The 19281-nt window shown below is 33.2% G+C and overlaps 1 long non-coding RNA gene and 1 pseudogene across 2 annotated transcripts in view; both read left to right on the top strand.

The window, feature by feature from the left end:
* The window catches only part of LOC124526712 (uncharacterized), a 173560-nt gene that overhangs the window by 9259 nt on the left and 145020 nt on the right, over nt 1–19281 (top strand). The window lies entirely within an intron of this gene.
* Nucleotides 4663–5697, top strand: LOC124526710 (quinone oxidoreductase-like; annotated as a pseudogene).

Below are 19281 nucleotides of genomic sequence, written 5' to 3'. Positions count from 1 at the left end.
GAGCCCAGAAATAAACCCATGCTATATGATCAACCAATCTATGAAAAAGGAGACAAGAACATACAAAGGGTAAAATACAGTCTCTTCAATAAAGTATATTGGGAAAATTAGACAGCTACATGCCAAAGATTGAAACTAGACCACTTTCTTACACCATGTACAAAAATAAACTCATAATGGATTAGTGAAAGACCTTAATGTAAGACCTGAAACTATAAAACTCCTAGGATGAAACATAGGCAATAGATTCTTTGGCATTTGTCCTGTCAATATTGTTTTGGATATGCCTCCTCAGGCAAGAGGAAAAAAAAAAGAAAACACAAATAAATGGGACTACATCAAACTGAAAAGCTGTACACATTGACAGAAACCATCAACAAAACAAAAAAGACAACCTAATGAATGGGAGAAGATACTTGCAAATGATGTATCTAATAAGGAGTTGTTACTGAAAATATAAAAAGAATTCATACAACTCAATAACAGAAACAGCAGCAGCAGCAACAACAACAATAATGAGCCTGATTAACAAATAGAGGACCTGAATAGGCATTTTTCCAAAAAAGACACACAGATGGCCAACAGGAATGTGAAAAGATGTTCCATATCGATAGTCATCAGAGAAACCCAAATCAAAACCAAAATGAGATACTACCTCACACATGTCACAATGGCCGTTATCAAAAAGATAAGAAATAATAGGTATTGGTGAGGATGTGGATAAAAGGGAACCCTTGTGCACTATTGTGAGAATGTAAATTGGTACAGCCAATATGGAAAACAGTATGGAGATTCCTCAAAAATTTATAGCAATCCAGCAATTCCATTTCTGCGTATTTATCTGAAAAAAAGAAAAGAAAAAGAAAACACTAGTTTGAAAAGATATGTATACCCCTATGTTCACTGCAGCATTGTTGACAATAGCCAAGATATGGAAGTAATGTGTGCCCATCGATAGATGAATGGCTAAAGACATTGTGGTATATATATGTGATATATATATATACATATATATATATATCACATATATATATACACAATTGAATATTACTCAGCCATAAAAACGAATGAAATCTTGCCATTTATGAAAATGTGGTTGGATTTAGGGGCTATTGTGCTAAGTGAAATAACCTAGAGAAAGACAAATAACATATAATTTTGCTTATATGTGTAATCTAAAAAACAAAACAAATATACCAGCAAAACAAAACAGAAACAGACTCATAGATACAGAAAATAAACTAGTGATTGCCAAAGGGGAGATCGGTGGAGGCATGAACAAAATAGGTGAAGGGATTAAGAAGGACAAACTTCTAATTATAAAATATTTTAGTTATAAAATAAATAAGTCACAGGGATATATATTCTCACAGAGAGAATATAGTCAATAATTTGCAATAACTTTGTGTGGTGTGGCAACAGATAGTAACTAGACCTATAATGATAATCATTTCATAATGTATAAAAATATCATCACTATCTTTTACACCTAAAACTAATGTGATATTGTATGTCAATTTAATTCAATTTAAAAATAAATAAAGATTAATGAAAAAAATACATAGTTCTGACATATAAAAATTTGTGTTTGACATTAATTAGAAGTTCATACACACATATATATGTACATACATACAGTTAAGCTGATATCCCCTGGAATGGATCATGGAATTTAAGAATGTGAAATACTAACAAAATCTACAAGTTAGTTAATAGCATTGTACCAGTGTTAATTTCTTGGTTTTAATACATGTGTTTGTATAAGATGTTAGCACTGAGAAACTTTCATGAAGGTATATGATAACTCTTTATACTGTCTTTACAATTTTTCCATAAATCAGAAATTATTCCAAAATAATCTATAATATCTACATTTCTTTAATGTAACCTAGAGAAATCTAGGTTTAATCTATAATATCTACATTTCTAAAATCTTAACATTTGTTAATTTTGGAGAGAAAATACATACAGGTTTCAAAAACTATCGTCATATTTATTTTTCTGTAATTTTATTTTTTCTAAAAGAAAAATACTGCAATATTAATTTTCCCCCTTTCATTCAATGATATTTAGTGCTTACATAACCTTAGTTAACATTACATAAAAATATATAATAATGTTTTAATAACATCATAATAAAAATTCTGACTCTAGTGAATTAAGTGTAATGGATTTTTGGAGCCTCTATTAACTCTGAGTTTACAAGACTGCTGCTTAGTTATCTAGTGGCATAGTGTTCTGAGAAATTTAAAGGAACTGCTACAAGTGCCTAATTAATCCTTACAAAGTTGAGATAATCTGATTCATTAAAAGAACAATGTGTGCCTGGTACTGAACTAGAAATTTTTAATTACCATTTTGTACTTTGCTGATAACTTGATCTTCAGTGAAAAAAAGTGACTGTCTCTAGGTGACGTATCAAAAAGTTTAAAGCACAAAACTTCAGGAAATATAAGAAATCTCAGATAAATGACCTAGATTTTCAGAATATATTTTTCTCATTTTGAAGTCATTTTCCTTACACAGTATGATTCTTAGGACAATTTTAATAGAACCCCTCTTTCTAACACAAAATTTTCATAACATTGAGTCACTTAAGCATTGAATACCTTGAAGTTGCTTTCTAATTTAATTCTTCCACTATTTGCTTCCATCTATTTTCTTCTAATGTTAAATGTATCCTATTTTCAAGATTTTTTTTTAATTTTTTTTAACGTTTATTTATTTTTGAGACAGAGAGAGACAGAGCATGAACAGGGGAGGGTCAGAGAGAGGGAGACACAGAATCTGAAACAGGCTCCAGGCTCTGAGCTGTCAGCACAGAGCCCGACGAGGGGTTCGAACTCACAGACTGAGAGATCATGACCTGAGCCGAAGTCGGACGCTTAACCGACTGAGCCACCCAGGCGCCCCAAGATTTTCTTTTTTATTAGCAGTTGTAGTAATCCCTTTTAAACTTAAAAAGACTCACAGTGTTCCAAGATATTACAGTGAAACAAAAGTTAGTTACTTGATATTAGATTTAATACTAGGGATTTTTTTAAACAAACATCTGTCTTTACATAAAATTAATAATCGACATGTGAATTTACCTATATCAAAACATCTTTTGAGAACTTTTTCAGAGATAATTAATCTTGTAGATATCTTTGCATTACTTCCCTTCATGAACACCTCCTAAATTAACTTTCATGTGGAAAAGTAACAATTTCTAGGCCAATCATATTAAATTATTTCATGAGAGAGTTTATCATTTCACCTGACTCAATATTCTACTACTTATACTTTTGATCTAAAACCTGTTTGACAGATAAAAGTTGAAACTCTTCCTTAGCGGGATGAGGTTAGAAAATTCTTTAAGATCTAAGAATAGTTCTAATATAAAAGGATTGAAGGGTGGCCTGGGTGGCTCAGTAGGTTAAGCATCTGACTTCAGCTCAGGTCATAATCTTGCAGTCTGTGAGTTTGAGTCCTATGTCAGGCTCTGTGCTGACAGCTCAGAGCCTGGAGCCTGGTTTGGATTCTGTGGCTCCCTCTCTCTCTGCCCCTCCTCCACTCACATTCTTTCCCTCTTTCAAAAATAAATAAACACTAAGAAAAAGTAAAAAGATTGTAGAGGCCAAATTTGAGGTACACATTTCTATGAAGTTATCACTGCCTATTAAATAACAGATACTTTTGCTGTATCCAGGTCTTTTTTTCTTTCTTTCTGTTTAACTTTTGTTTTCTTACTTTTTAAGTGAACAGTATTTAGAATTGAATTTGGTGCTCATTAAAATTGATACTCCCCCAGAGTAGAGTAAAGTAGTTTAAATTAAAAAGATATACATATGTATGTGTATAAAGAAACTTTGATTCAATATTTTACCATAAACTGGAATTTCTGCAGAACTATATATAGATTTCTTAATATTCCCATGGCCCATCTCTATTATTAAGTTCAGCTGGGACTTCAGCTTCAAATGAGATGTAGTAATAGGTACTAGATTTACCCTCCTGTGTAAAACAACAACAACAACATCAAAATCAAGGTGCTGGGCATCAAGCAACCGAAGAGAGTAATCCCTGAGAAATAGAAAACATCTGAGGTGACCCCTACAAATGTAGGGGCTTTCTGCCATGAGAGAGTTCCAAGTTATGGTTCAGAGAAGAAGAACACAGGAAGAACCTAGCCTGAGGAAGTGGAAGTCCAGAGAGAAAAAGCAGCCTAGAGTTTACAGGGCAACACCATAAAGGAGGGACCTGCACAGAAAAATAACCCAGACTCATGCAGAATGATCCTGCTGAATATTCCACAGAGAAGTGATCAGTGATTGTATTTGACGAGACTGCCAGAGGTAGTAAAAAGCATCCAAAAGGATTAAAGCAAATACTGCACAACATTGACACAGGCCAGGAAAAGTACCTGTTCCATACAGCCATACCAGAAAAACTGATAATTCATGTAGCATTGGGTAGAGTACTCAGAAGAGTCTTGTTTTAGTAGTGGGGGATAGTTAGCCCTATACTGGGTACTTTTTTGGAGCCACCTAACAAGTCATAAAAGCAAGACCATAAAGGATCTATTTCCAAGTAACCTTATTGCATACAAGAATGAAGCTTAAGGTAGAATCTGAGTGAGCCCTTGCAGAATTTGCTTCCCCTCTCTGGAACCAGGTCACCATGGCAACTGGACTGAAATTGATGAGAGCAGTTAGAGTTTTTGAATTTGGTGGACCGGAAGTGCTGAAATTCCAGTCGGATGTGGCAGTATCAACTCCAAAAGACCATCAGGTTCTAATCAAGGTCCATGCACGTGGTGTAAACCCAGTGGAAACATATATTTGTTCTGGTGCTCACAGGATAAAACCACTCTTACAACCTATACTCCTGGTTCAGGTGTGGCTGGGGTAATAGAAGCTGTACGAGATCATACATCTACTTTCAAGAAAGGTGATGGAGTTTTCACTACCAGCACCATCTCTGGGGGCTATGCCGAGTATGCTCTTGCAGCAGATCTCACTGTATACCCACTGCCAGAAAAACTGGACTTTAAACAAGGAGCTGCCATCAGTATCCCATATTTTACTGCTTATTGAGCTCTGCTCCACAGTGCCCATGTGAAAGCTGGAGAAAGTGTTCTGGTTTATGGGGCTAGTGGAGGAGTTGGACTGGCAGTATGCGAGATTGCTAGAGTTTGTGGTTCTGGGCACAGCTGGTACTGAGGAAGGACAAAACATCGTTTTGCAAAATGGAACCCATGAAGTGTTTAACCACAGAGAACGTAATTATATTAATAAAATTAAGAAATCTGTCAGTGAAAAAGGAATTGATGTGACCATTGAAATGTTAGCCAATGTAAATCTTAATAATGATTTGAATCTTCTGTCACATGGAGGGCGAGTAATAGCTGTTGGCAGCAGAGGTCCTATTGAAATAAACCCACAGGACACCATGACAAAGGAATCTGGTATAATTGGGGTTGCTCTCTACTCATCAACTAAGGAGGAATTTAAGCAATATGCAACAGCCCTTCAAGCTGGAATGGAAATTGGTTGGCTGAAACCTGTAATAGGCTCTCAGTCAGTATTCATTGGAGAAGGTGGCCCAGGCTCATGAAAATATCATCCATAGCAGTGGAGCTACTGGGAAAATGATTCTTCTCTTAGAATGATTAAGTCATGTATTTCTTGTGTAATTAGAAGTTTCCTGCCCCAGTTTTACTTATACTACTTTTGCTCTAATTAGCATTCATTTGATTTAGTGAGTTTCTTATATTGAAAAACAAGATTTATCTTTAGAGATCCGAGCATTGGAGTACAATTTATTTTATAGTTCACAATATGCTTTATGCCTCACACCAACTTCTAATCAAGGAATCATCATAGTGGGAAGTAGAATGTTATAGCCATTTGGCATTGGGTACATTACAGAAATTCCTGGTACTTGATAATTAATTCCATACCTTGGACTAAAGCAAGCTAATTCAAAATAAGACTGCATGATTTCCAAGCCTACTTGTCCTTGTATAGGATCTTCAGTATATGTTTAGCCCAGAACTATATTGGACTCAAGATTTTCTAGACTAAACAAGACCCCTTTTCCAAACTAATCTCATTGGCAAAGTAAACAATGTCCACACAAATTTGTTTTTTTAAAAAATAGTTTTCTAATATTTACCCAAATATTAGAACATTCACTATGTTAATTGTTGATTACTAACTATCCATATATTCTGTGAAGATAACACCTTATCTTTGTTGTAATGTGATAGTAGGTGCATAGTCTCTCCAGACAGATACTTCTTGATGATTTGATTTTCAAAGTAGATTTAGAATTATCTGTGTGATGGGAATCATATATTTTTCTTTAAATTACTAAACAAATTTGACATATTAAGAGTGGGTGGCTTTTGTTTTCATAGCATGGTAACTTGCAGTAAATTCTGTAGAAAAATAAAAACTGTGTTTATCTATTTCATCCTTATATAATACTTGCCTTACATCACATCTCTTTTACATAGTTCCTAATGATTAATTCCTAACAGTGTTCTGTGTTGGAAGTCTTTATCTAAACTAAATAAATGCCATTAATGTTATGTGCAAAAAAAAAAAAAAAAAAAGAATGAAGCTTAAGAAATATTTATAAGAATGGGTGCTTGGGTAGCTCAGTCAGTTGAGCATCCGGCTCTTGATTTTATCTAAGGTCATGATCCCAGGGTCATGGGATTGAGCCCCACATCAGGCTCCATGCTGAGTGTGGAGCCTGCTTAATATTCTCTCTCTCCCTCTGCCCCTCTCCCCTACTTGTATACACACACACACTCTCAAATTAAAATAAATACATAAAACTGCTTTAAAAAAACATAAAGAATATTTATAGGCATAAGAAGACTCAGAAAGTAAAATCCACAAGGTCTGTCACCCAGCCAAAGATTTGGAGACATGCAATGAAGCAGAAAGATATGATCCATACTGAGAATAATCAATCAATCAAACCTGATTTAAAACTGACATAGTGCTAGAATTAGCAGACCCAAAGAATAAACACAGTAATTATGCCTTCAATACATGTGTCTAAAAAGTTAAGTAGAAATATTGAAGATAGGAAAAAGACCCACATCAGACTTGTAGAGATGAAAACTACAATGTCTAAAGGAAAATTAAGGGTATTGAAGAAAAAGCAATAGAAACTGTCCGAAATTTAAAACAGAAAATATAATTTTAGAACAAGGGCAAAGCTCAAGTGAGCTCTGGAAGAACTTCAAGCAACCTTTTAAATATGTAACTGGATCCCTGAAGTAGTGAAAAAAGAAGGGGCAAACAAAACAATCTAAAGAAACAGTGGCCAATGTTTTTCAAATTTCATGAAAATTAAACACCCATATTCCAAGAAGCTAAATGAGCTTTAAGCACAAAAAGAAGTAAAGAAAATCACATCAACACACTTAATAATACAATTGCTTAAAACCAGTTATAAAAGGAAAACTCTTAAGAGCAGCCAAAGGAAAAGAGATATGTACACAAATAAAAGTTAGGAAGAAAGCAGAATTCTCACTGGAAAAATGCAAGCAGTGGAGGAATATCTTTAAAAATGTAAAAGAGAAGACAGAAAACCTAGAGTTTAATACTCAGTGAATATATTTTTCAAGAATAAATGAAAAAACAAGGGTAGTTCAAACATATAAAAGCTGGAAAATAATTTTGAGGAGACTTACACTACAATAAACTGAAAAGAATTTTCTCATGCAGATGAAAAATGATACCAGCTGAAAGTATACATCTAAAGGAATTAAAATTACCAAAAAAGGTAACTATGTGGGTAAAAAAGAAATTTTCCTATAATTTAAATTTCTTCAAAAGATAATTCACCACTTAAATTCATTGTGTTTTATAACATGTATAAGTAAAATAAATGAAAAAATACTAAAAGACCAGGAAGTAGAAATGGAAGTAAACTATTGTCAACTTACATGTACATATAGTGATATAAAATCACTTAAAGTGGAATATGTTAAGTTAAAGATGTATACTCAGTATACATCAGTATAAACCTCAGTACAATCGATAAAATAAGAAAATAAAGAAGTATAACTAATAATCCAACAAAGGAAATGAAATGGAATCACTAAAATATACTGAGTCCACAAGAAGACAGAAAAGGCAGGAAGTGGAACAAAGAGCAGAAAGGACAAAAAAAAAAAAAGTAGATGATAGACTTAAATCTAAATATATGAGTAATCATACTAAATATAATAGGTCCAGACATTCCAATTAAAAAGAGATTGTCAGATTAGAAGACCCAGATCAATGCTGCCTATAATAAATTCATTGTAAATATAAATATACAAAAGAGATGCTATGCTAAAACTATTCAAAATGAAGCTGAAACAGCCATATTAATATCAAAGTACATTTCAAGGCAAATAATATTACAGGAATAAAGAAGATCACTTCATAGTGATCAAAGGGTCTACTTATCAAAAAGACATAATAATTCTAAATCTTTGTGCATCTAATACCAGATTTTTGAAATACATAAAGCAAAACTGATAGAACTGAAAGAAGAAATAGACAAGTACAGCATTACAGGTAGAGATTTCAATACCTTTCTCTCAAAATATGATAGAATAAATAAACAAAATCAGTAACAATATGGAATTTTTGAAGAACATTATCAACACACTGACCCACTGGACATTGGTTAAATGCACACTCTTCCAGTGCACATGGAAAATTTTCCAAAATAGACTATCATGGATAATAAGAACAAGTCTCAATAACTTTAAAAGATTAAAATTATAAAGAGTTTGTTCTCTGACCACAATGGAATTAAATGAGAAAACAAGAGAAACATATCTGGAAAATCCCTGAATATTTGATAATAAATAACACACTTCTAAATAACACATGGGTTAAAGATGAAATAGTAGAATTGTAAAATATTTTATAATAAATTACAATAAAAACACAGGGTTTCTGGGATACTATAAAAGCAGTACTTAAGAGAAAATGCATGCATAGCTCTAAACACCTGTTGGAGAGGAAAAGTCTCAAATCAATAACCTCAGCTTCTATTTTAAAAATTAGAAAAAGAAAAGCTAACTAAACCAAAGTGAGTAGAAGAAATTAAAAGACCAAAATAGAAATCAATGAAATAGAAAACAAAATCAATAGAGAAAACCAAAAATAAACAAACCTAATTCATTGAAAAGGTTGATACAATTGGTAATCCTATAACCAGATTAATTGAAGGAAGGGAGAATAGAAGTATGTTACCAATATACCAATATGAAGAATGGAAGCAGGGACATCACTATGGATTCCGCAGATATTAAAAAGACATTAAAATATTATTATGATAAACTTTAGCCTATAAATTCAACAACTGAAACAAAATAGAAAAAGTTTTTTAAGGACACAAACTACTAAAGCTTATTGAAGAAGAAATAGATAATCTATAAATATATATGTATATATGCATGCATAAACACAAATATGTGTGTGTATATATATACACACACATATATGTGTGTATATATATACACACACATATATATACACATATATATATATACACATATATATATATATGACATTCAATTTTACTAAGTAAACTTCCCATGAAGAAAGCCCAGATGGTGTCACTGATTAATTCTATCAAACCTTTAAAGAAGAATTATACCAATTCAACACAAACTCTTCCAGAAAATTAAAGAATGGGAAATACTTCCAAATTCATTCTATAAGGCCATCATGACCATTAAACCAAAACCAGACAAAGACATCACAAAAAAGAAAACTAAACATGAATATCCTTCATAAACGTAAATGAAAAAAATATTTTTAGGAAACTAGTAAATAAATTTCAACCATATATAAAAGGGATAGTGTATCATGAACAAACAACTAAGATTTATCTAAGGAATGCAAGGTTGGTTTAACATTTATGAATTAATATAATTCACCACATGAAAACAATAAAATGAAAAATCATGTGATCATTTCTATAAGCACAGGAAAACAATGTGACAAAATCCAACATCCATTTCTGATAAGAATTCCCAGCAAACTGTGAAGAGAAGGGGCCTTCCTCAACCTGACAAAGGTCATCTACAAAAGTTTTTCTGGTAACATACTTAATGGTGAAAGACTAAATCCAGGGACAACACAAGGATGTCCATTCTCATCCCTTCAATTCAATATTGTTTTGAAAGTTCTGGACAGTGCATTTTGGAAAATAAATAAGTTATCTAAGTTGGATAGAAAGAGAAAATGCCCTTAATTACAAATTCTGTGATTGTCTATATGGAAACCTGTAAAATATCTACTAGAATTAACAAGTGAGTTTAATTAATTACAGAATATGAGATCAAAATACAAAAACCAGTTGTTTCTGTACACTAGCAATTAATGAGAGGTAGTTGAAATTTTAATTTTTAATTTTTATTGTTATTTATTTATTTGAGAGAGAGAGAGCACACAAGGCAGAAAGGGGGGCAGAGGTAGAGAGAGAAAGGGAGTGTTAAGCAGGCTCTACACTCAGCATGGAGTCTGACTTGGGGCTTGATTCCGTGACCCTTGGATCATGACCTGAGCCAAAATCAAGAGTCAGACACTGAACCGACTGAGCCACCCAGGCACAACAAGAGGTAACTGAAATATTTAAAAGATTGCAACTGAAAGAACATTAAAAAATACGAAGTACTTTGGAATAAATCTGGTAAAAAATGTTCAAGTTCTGTACACTGAAAGCTATAAAATATTGCTTCAGCAAATTAAAGAACACTTAAATGTAGAGACATATTAGGTTCAATGATAGGAATAATCAATGTTGTTAAGATGACAGTTCTCCCCTTACTAATCTATAGAATCAATGCAGTCCCAATTAAAATCCTAGTATACCTTTTTTTTTTTTTAGGAATTGCTAAATCAATTCTAAAAAATTCACATGGAAATTCAAAGGACTTGGAATAACCAAAACAAGTGTTTAAAAAAAATAATATTACCTGATTTACAATACTTATTATAAAACCATAGTATAAAGACAATGTGGTCTTGGGGAAAAGACAGATAAATGGGCTGTTGGGACAGAATTGAAAGTCCAGTAATAGACCACACCAAGCAATTACTTGATTTTTGACAAAGGTTTAAAGGAAATTTGATGCAGAAAGGATAATCTTTGATACATGAACAATTGGATTTTTACATTTATTCCATATAATCCATACTGCTAATTAAATACAAAAGTCATAAAAGAGAATCATAAAACTAAATTGTAAACCTAAAACTGTAAAAATTATAGAAGAAAACATAGGAGAAACCATTCTGACCTTGGGTTAGGCACAGATTTCTTTCTATGTTTTTGAGGTTATTTATTTATTTATTTATTTATTTATTTATTTATTTATTTATTTAGAGAAAGAGAGAGAAAGCATACACATGCAAGCTGGGGAGGGGCAGAGAGAGGGAGAGAGAGAATCCCAACCCGGCTCTTCTCAGTGTGGAGCCTGACACAGGGCTAGATCTCAGGAGAGTGAAATCACAACCTGACCCTATATCAAGAGTTGGATGCTTAACAACTGAGCCACCCAGGCACCCCTAGACAAAGATTTCTTTTATTCAAACGCAAAAGCTTGGCCCATAAATAAATATATTGATAAATTTAACAAAATTATTATTTTTTTTATTCTTTGAAAGACACTCTTTAAAGAATGAAATGACAAGACCCAGGCTGGAAGAAAATATTTGCAAAACATTTATCTTAAAAAAGACTATAGCTAGAATATATAGAACTTACAAAACAATGGTAAGGTAGTTTGACTCCTGAACACACTCTTGGCTCTACTGTCTCCTAGACAGTACAAAGAGTGTTAATGGAATTACCAAGTAGACCAACTAGGCTGCAGTAGTAAGATCATATAGGGAAACTAGGCAGCAACATCATGTTAAAGCATGAGGCATGCTGGAACCAGGAAGTAACACTGAAAATGGTGGAGAAAAGTAATGCAGGATTACACAGGACTGTGGAAATGATTTAGTTAGATTGTGTACATAGTATGACCAGTCTAGCAAAGCTGTTCAAAGCACAGGGTGTAAAGCTTGCTGTGCCTGGAGTAGAGGTTACAGCATGTAGTTCTACTAGGGTATCAAGATCTTTGTTCAGAGAATGTGTTTTAAGGGACTTATTCCTAATGGAAACTAAAGTACTATATATACATGTGGAATCATGTTTGAAGACTTGAGACAAATGCACCCATAGAGGGCAGATGCAGAAAATCCAAAAAAGAAGACAAAGGAGACAGAAGTCTTAAGGTAAAAGAAAAATAATAATATTTACAGATATCAAGGGAAGAAAAAGTTTCAAAACACACCTCACTGAAAATTATAGAGAAGCCAAGAAGGGGACATTAAGAATCGATGGTTAGATGATTAGTTATGACCAGTAAGAGTGTAGTACTGGTAGACTGGTGGGATACGGAATGGATACCCATGGGGACAAACTAGATTTGGAAACAGATTGTCCAGGTTTAAACACTGATTTCATCCTAAAAAAAACATTGCAACTTTGGCCAAATTTCTTAAGCCTTCTGTCCCAATCAAATGGGGATAATATAATAATAATTACATCATAAATTATAAAGATAAAATAAAAACTTTGTCACATAGTGTACAGTAAAACTAGCTATAAAAATCATATATTCATTTGAGAAGTTTAGTTATGTAAAGCAAAAGATAAATAGATGTAGTTCTCCTTTTTCTAGGGCACACCAATTATGGAGAAAATTAAATATTTATGCTACTATAATAACAGATACCTCGTCCTAGGTCAGAAATGGTTTTTTAATTGGGATTAGAATTCCACCCTCTTTCCTTACTTTCTGCCCTTAACTCCTGAATCAAGAGAAAGTATTTCTTAATAGTCCCCTTTTGTAAAATATATCTTCTGTTGGCTATCCCTGATACTCCCAACCCTATACTCTTTCTTTCTTCAGCATGTATGCCACTGATTGCTAATTACTGACCTCTAAAATGAGATCATGCATGCAATGAAGGTATAAGAAAGATGTACTAAGAACATATGGAACATAAGTATTCTTAAATTATATCACTGTCAAGATTTATTCATAAGTGATATATTTTCCATTATTATATTTATAAAAATATATTCATTACAAGAATATATCTGTGAAAAAATATATTCATTCTTGTGATTATACTATCTTATGACCTCAATCTTTTTTGTCTACACCGCAGTCTTCCACTCTAGCAATAAAGAGGGCAGAGACAAAAATAAATATTTTCACAAAGACTTATATAATCACAATAAAATCTGGTCAACTAAAACTAAATAGTCAAATAAATTTGGAAACTAATAAGTTAGTGAATTGAATTCTGGCAAATTGTGTTCCCTGCTTGCCCTTGCATTCATTGAGATTTCTTTTTATCCTTCTAAGGAATTTCCTCCCTTTTTATTTAGACTAGTTTAAGATGAGTTTTTATTACTTGCTTTCAAAAAAACCTTGACTAACATATACTCTCGTATCTGGCTCCTTTCCAAATGCATGTTTCACATCTTCCCTTTCAATGTCAAACTTTTTAAATGAGTTTATAATAACTTCATTACTTCCCTTCTCAGTCATTCCTAGTGGTTTCTACCTGTACTACACTGCCAAAACTAATCTAACCACGGTTGCCAGTGAGTTCTACGTCAATAAATCCAGTAGAACAACTGCAGTTTTTATTTAATTTGATTTTTCAGCAGCATTTGACATTGTTTCACCCTGGAAATTCTTTCCTTCATTTATTTAATATTTTTTTCTATATTTTCTATTGATTTAGCTGTACCTTTTTGATCTCCTTTGTCATATCTTTCTTACCTGATCCTTAAATGTCAGAGTTCCTCTGGAATTTCTTCCTCACTACTGTTTTTTTGTTTTGTTTTGTTTTGTTTTTTTCCTTTTTTTCTCTCTGGTTTTCCTTTTTTTTTTTTAAAGAAGTGTTATCACCACATACCCAGTTACTCAAGAGAGAAAATTGGGACTCATGCAGTTATCCTTGATGGTTTCCTTTTCTTTACTGCCCCTATAAAAGAGTCTACCTTCAGATTGCTCTTAGGTTAACCACTTTTCTCAGCTTTACTGCCAGCCACCCTGCTCTGATTCCCACCATCACAGTCCCACCTGAACTTCCTACAATGTTTTTTTAAGTGATCTACTGCATCTAATTGATTTCTTCTCTAAACTATTCTTTAATCTCAGCTACAATGTTAAAAAATTTAAATCATAAAATGAAATAATTCTTACTTAAGACCCTTAACAGCTTTCTAATATTTTTAGAATGAAGTCCAACAGGGCTTCCCACAGTGCGGATGGTTCCCACCTGTTATCTTCAACCTCATCCCTTACATGCTTCCTTCTTTATATTTCATTCACATTTGGTTTCCTTTGGCATTAGTAAGGTACTATTAGCTCTTTAGCGTATGGGCCCTCAAGTAGACTGACTTCCCTGAGCCTGGGTAGCCCATCCCATTCCCCACTTTCACCACATTAATATGCACTCATCTTTGAAGCCTTAAGTAAGTTATCATCACCTTGGCTCTTATCAAACACAAGGCTGGGTTTCATGACCTCCTTCCCATCTCTTTTGTAATATCTATTACACATACAATTATTTAATATCTGTATTTTCTTCAGTATTATAAATTCCCTAAAGACAAAGGCCAAAGCTATTTTATTGCTGTGTCTCTAAACCTAGCCCAGGCCAGACTGATAACAGATGTTAAAAAAATATGAAATGAATGAGTGACTTTTTTCCAGAATCCATTGTGTGACTATAAACTATATTATATTTGTAAACTATACTATAAGCTTTTCCTTGAGATAAAGCAAATGCTTTTCCTAAACCAAGGTGGTCCTTGCATTGATGGCTTGATGTTGTAACTATACACTGTGAATAGATAAAAAGTCCATTTGCCCCAAAATATCTTACCTGGTAATCTATCATAATTCTCTTCCTTATTTTTGGTCCTAAAACTGACCTGCCTTCACCCACATTCACTTGGAATCCCTAATTATGGGATGAAGTATTAATTGCTTTCCAAAAAGTCAGTGTGAAATGCATATCATTTTTTTTTCCTGGGGGCAGAATCCCACTTCCCTGTCTTCAGCCAATTGGAAGGTTTATTAGATTTGCTAATTGTTAAATGCTACCCTTGAGGATATGAGAGAAAGAACACATAGCTATTACTAGGGGCTGTAAGCCTAACCCAGAAAAATAGGGCCTTTCTGACCTTTATGTTTTGGAATGCTAAGTAAGAAAATTGGCCATCATAAAGAAGGATGACAATGAAGACTAAGTTCCTCACAAGTTTGTATAAACAGCCCAAATGCCTTTAAAATGGATATGTATTTTGAAGTAATCCTTTTAATATGGAATAACAGGGTAGTACCTAGTTATTGCGCCCTTGGGCCAGGTTTCCCTGATAGCTCTGTCATTGGCCAACTGAAGGCAGAATAAATGAAATTAACTCTCCAGGAATAAATGGCACCAAATTCCATGACATAGATTGGAAGGAACCCAAACACAGGCTTTAAACTGCATCTTAAAATGAAGGCCAAATCAGCAAAATGACCTGTACATAAATACGATTTGAAAAAAGAAAAATGAAAGAAGGCAGGTAAGTAAAATACAATGGTGCTCAGTAGTAGACAGTAAAAGTACTACAAGGGAAAAAGGCATATCAACATACAGAATCTTACCACATTTCATCAATTCTATGGTATGTTCCTTCTGTATATTTCTCATCTATGAAATGAGGATGTATTTTACAATTGATGATGTGTCAAATTTAAATGGAAATATGTTTTCTTTCTTAGTGGTGCATATAATGATGTGTCTTATAATCAATGACATCTTAGAATGATTGATTGAAATACAGTATTTTCTTATAAATATATCCTGGTGGCACATGTTCATTGCCATATTTTCAATTCATGTCATAAACATTTTTATGTTTGGCATAATTGCCACATATAGCCCATGAAAGAGAACAGGAAACTTATGTAATGGATATATTTGATGGAGAGTTACAACATGACAAACCTCCACAGATAGCAACAATCCAGAAAGGACAATAAATTCTTGAATTTGAATAGATCAGTAAAGACCCTGTATTCTACAGAAACAAGTCATAGATTTATACATAGAGAGAGGAGGGAGTGTGAGGGGTGAAGGTAGAGAGAAACAGAGAGAGAGAGAGAGAGAGCGAGAGAGAGAAGGAGAGAGAAAACACACATGATATGCAGATATGTAAAAGCACCAACCAATATAATTTTCTTCTATTTAAAGATGACAGGAAAATCTCTGAAGTTAGGTAACAAAACTTTCTTTCCCTTTTTCTTTCTTTCTTGCTTTTTTTTTTGTTATTGTTGTTACTTAGGACTTTCTTTTTTAAAGTTTACACTGAGTGATAATTAGTTGAGTTGGAAAATGCCAAATGAAAGTGAAAATCTAACACAGGCTGCATATGAATGTCTTCTCAGGAAATTCTTGTAGATTTTTTTTTCCTTGTCAAGCAGTGTATGTCGGTGAATTGTACCTAAAGAAAGATGGCTATCAGACTGGTGGCACCAAAACTAATCAAAATATATATATATTTTTAATCAAAATATTCTCAGTGGTGCTCAAGAATAGCAGAGAAAGGTAGAGGGCTTTATGCTAAAAACAAAAACAAAAACAAAAAACCCAAAAAACAAAAAAACAAAACAAAAAAACCAATCCTTGCACAAAAAGCAAGAACTAATCACAAAGAAACCTCAGAATTGTCTTCCCATAAATGTTCTTTACAAAGCAGTGCATTATTTTACAAGTCACTATTGATCAAAAGTTAGTTTCAATAAGGTATTTCTATCACTGGAAATGACTATTGGACTCTTATTTATTTGTATAAGTTTTTCCTGAAAAAATACAAAGATTTTAAAAATATTTGTTCTTGGGGCACCCGAGTGTCTCAGGTGTTTGACTCTTGATTTCAGCTCAGGTCATGAACTCACTGTTAATGAGTTTGAGCCCCACATCCAGCTCTGTGCTGATAGTGCAAAGCCTGCTTGGGATTCTCTGTACCCCTCTCTTTCTGCCCCTCCCCTGCTTGCACATGCACACACATGTGCTCTCTCTCTTTCTCTCAAAATAAATAAATAAACTTAAAAAATGTATTTGTTCTTGCATGTTGCAAAAAACTCCTCAATTCAGAAGAATTGAGAGCAAGTTAAAACAGATTCTTCCTCTTCCCAACCACATCAGATTAAGAACTGACTATAAGCCTTATTTGTTTTTGTTGTTAAGTATAATTAACATACAATATTTTATTAGTTTCAGGTGTAAAAACATATTTCTTTAACATTTGCAACAATGTGGATGGAACTAGAGTATATTATGCTAAGCAAAATAAGTCAGTTGGGGAAAGACAAATACCATATGATTTCATTCATATGTGGAATTTAAGAAACAAAACAGATGAACATAGAGGAAGGGAAGCAAAAATAAGATAAAAACAGAGAGGGAGACAAACCATAGGAGACTCTTAAATGCAGGGAACAAACTGAGAGCTGCTGGTGGGGTGTTGGGTGTGGGGATGGGCTAAATGGGCATTGAGGAGGACACTTGTTGGGATGAGCACTGGGTGTTATATGTAAGTGATGAATCATTGAATTCTATTCCTGAAATCATTATTACACCATATGTTAAGTAACTTGGATTTAAATTTTAAAAATATAAGGGAATTATAAAGTATAACATAAATATAAATTAATGAAACAAATACAAAAAAAAACATATCGCTTTAACAATTCTATACGTTATTCAATGCTCACCCTTGTAAGTGTAGTCATCACTTGTCACCATAGAACATTGTTACAATATTATTGACTATATTCCCTATGCTGTACTTTTCATCTCTGTAACTTATTTATTTTAAAACTAGAAGTTTATATCTCTTTATCCCCTTTATCTATTTCATCCCCTCACCTCCCACCAACCTTCCCTCTGGTAACCATCAGTTCACTCTTGTATTTAAGGGTGTTTTTATTTGTTTGTTTGTTTGTTTGTTTTAGATTCCTCATATAAGTGAAATCATATGGTATTTGTCTTTCTGTGTTTGACTTATTTCTCTTGGCAAGTCCATCCATATCCATCCATGTTGTCACAGATGGCAAGATGTCATTCTTTTTTATGGCTGAATAGTATTCCATTATGTATATAAAACTTCCTTATCCATTTATCTATCAATGATAGATTCCCAAGTTTGCTTTCATATCTTGCTTATTATAAATCATGCTGTAATAAACATAGAGATGCATATATCTTTTCAAATTAGTGTTTCTGTTTTCCTTGAGTAAATACCCAGTAGTAGAATTATTTCTATTTTCTTTTTTTTAATTTTTTGAGGAAACTCCATACTGTTTTTCATAGTGGATGTACCAACTTACATTCCCACCAATAGTACCATAAGGGTTGTTTTTTCTCCACATCTTTGCCAACATTTGTTATTTCATTTCCTTTTACTTTTCTTTCTTTCTTTCTTTCTTTCTTTCTTTCTCTTTCTCTTTCTCTTTCTCTTTCTCTTTCTCTTTCTCTTTCTTTCTTCCCTTCCTTTCCCTTCCCTTTCCTTTCCTTTCCTTTCCTTTCCTTTCCTTTCCTTTCCTTTCCTTTCCTTCTCTCCTTCCTTCCTTCCTTCCTTCCTTCCTTCCTTCCTTCCTTCCTTCCTTCCTTTTTCTGATTCTAACCATTCTGACAATTGTAAGGTGATTCTTGTGGTTTTGATTTGTATTTCCCTGATGATTAGTGATGTTGAGCCTGTGTCTTTTTGTGTCTGCTAACCATCTGTAGGTCTTCTTTGGGAAAATGTCTATTTAGGTCCTCTGCCCATTTTTTAATGAGATTATTTGGGGTTTTGTTATTGAGTTCCATAAGTTATTCATATTTTTTGGATATTAACCCCTTATTGGATATATCTTTTACAAATATCTTCTCCCATTCAGCAGATTGTCATTTTCTTTTGTTGATGGTTTCCTTCACTGTGCAGAAGCCTTTTGTTTTGGTGTAATCCCAATAGTTTATTTTTGCTTTTGTTTCCCTTGCCTGAGAAAACATATCTAGAAAAATGTTGCTAAGGATGTTGCCAAAGATATTACTGCCATGTTTTCTTTTACCAGTTTTATGGTTTTAGGTCTCATATATAGGTCTTTAATCCATACTTCTAATGTTTAATTTTTGAGACAGCATGAGCAGAGAAGGGGAAGAG

This window comes from Lynx rufus, unplaced genomic scaffold (genome assembly GCF_022079265.1).
Source record: "Lynx rufus isolate CCGP_SWC_20201006 ecotype Redwood Valley unplaced genomic scaffold, mLynRuf1.p SCAF_5, whole genome shotgun sequence".
In the NCBI taxonomy this organism is placed as follows: domain Eukaryota; kingdom Metazoa; phylum Chordata; class Mammalia; order Carnivora; family Felidae; genus Lynx; species Lynx rufus.
The sequence above is the reverse complement of the archived record's forward strand: the minus strand, read 5'-3'. Positions and strand labels throughout refer to the sequence as shown.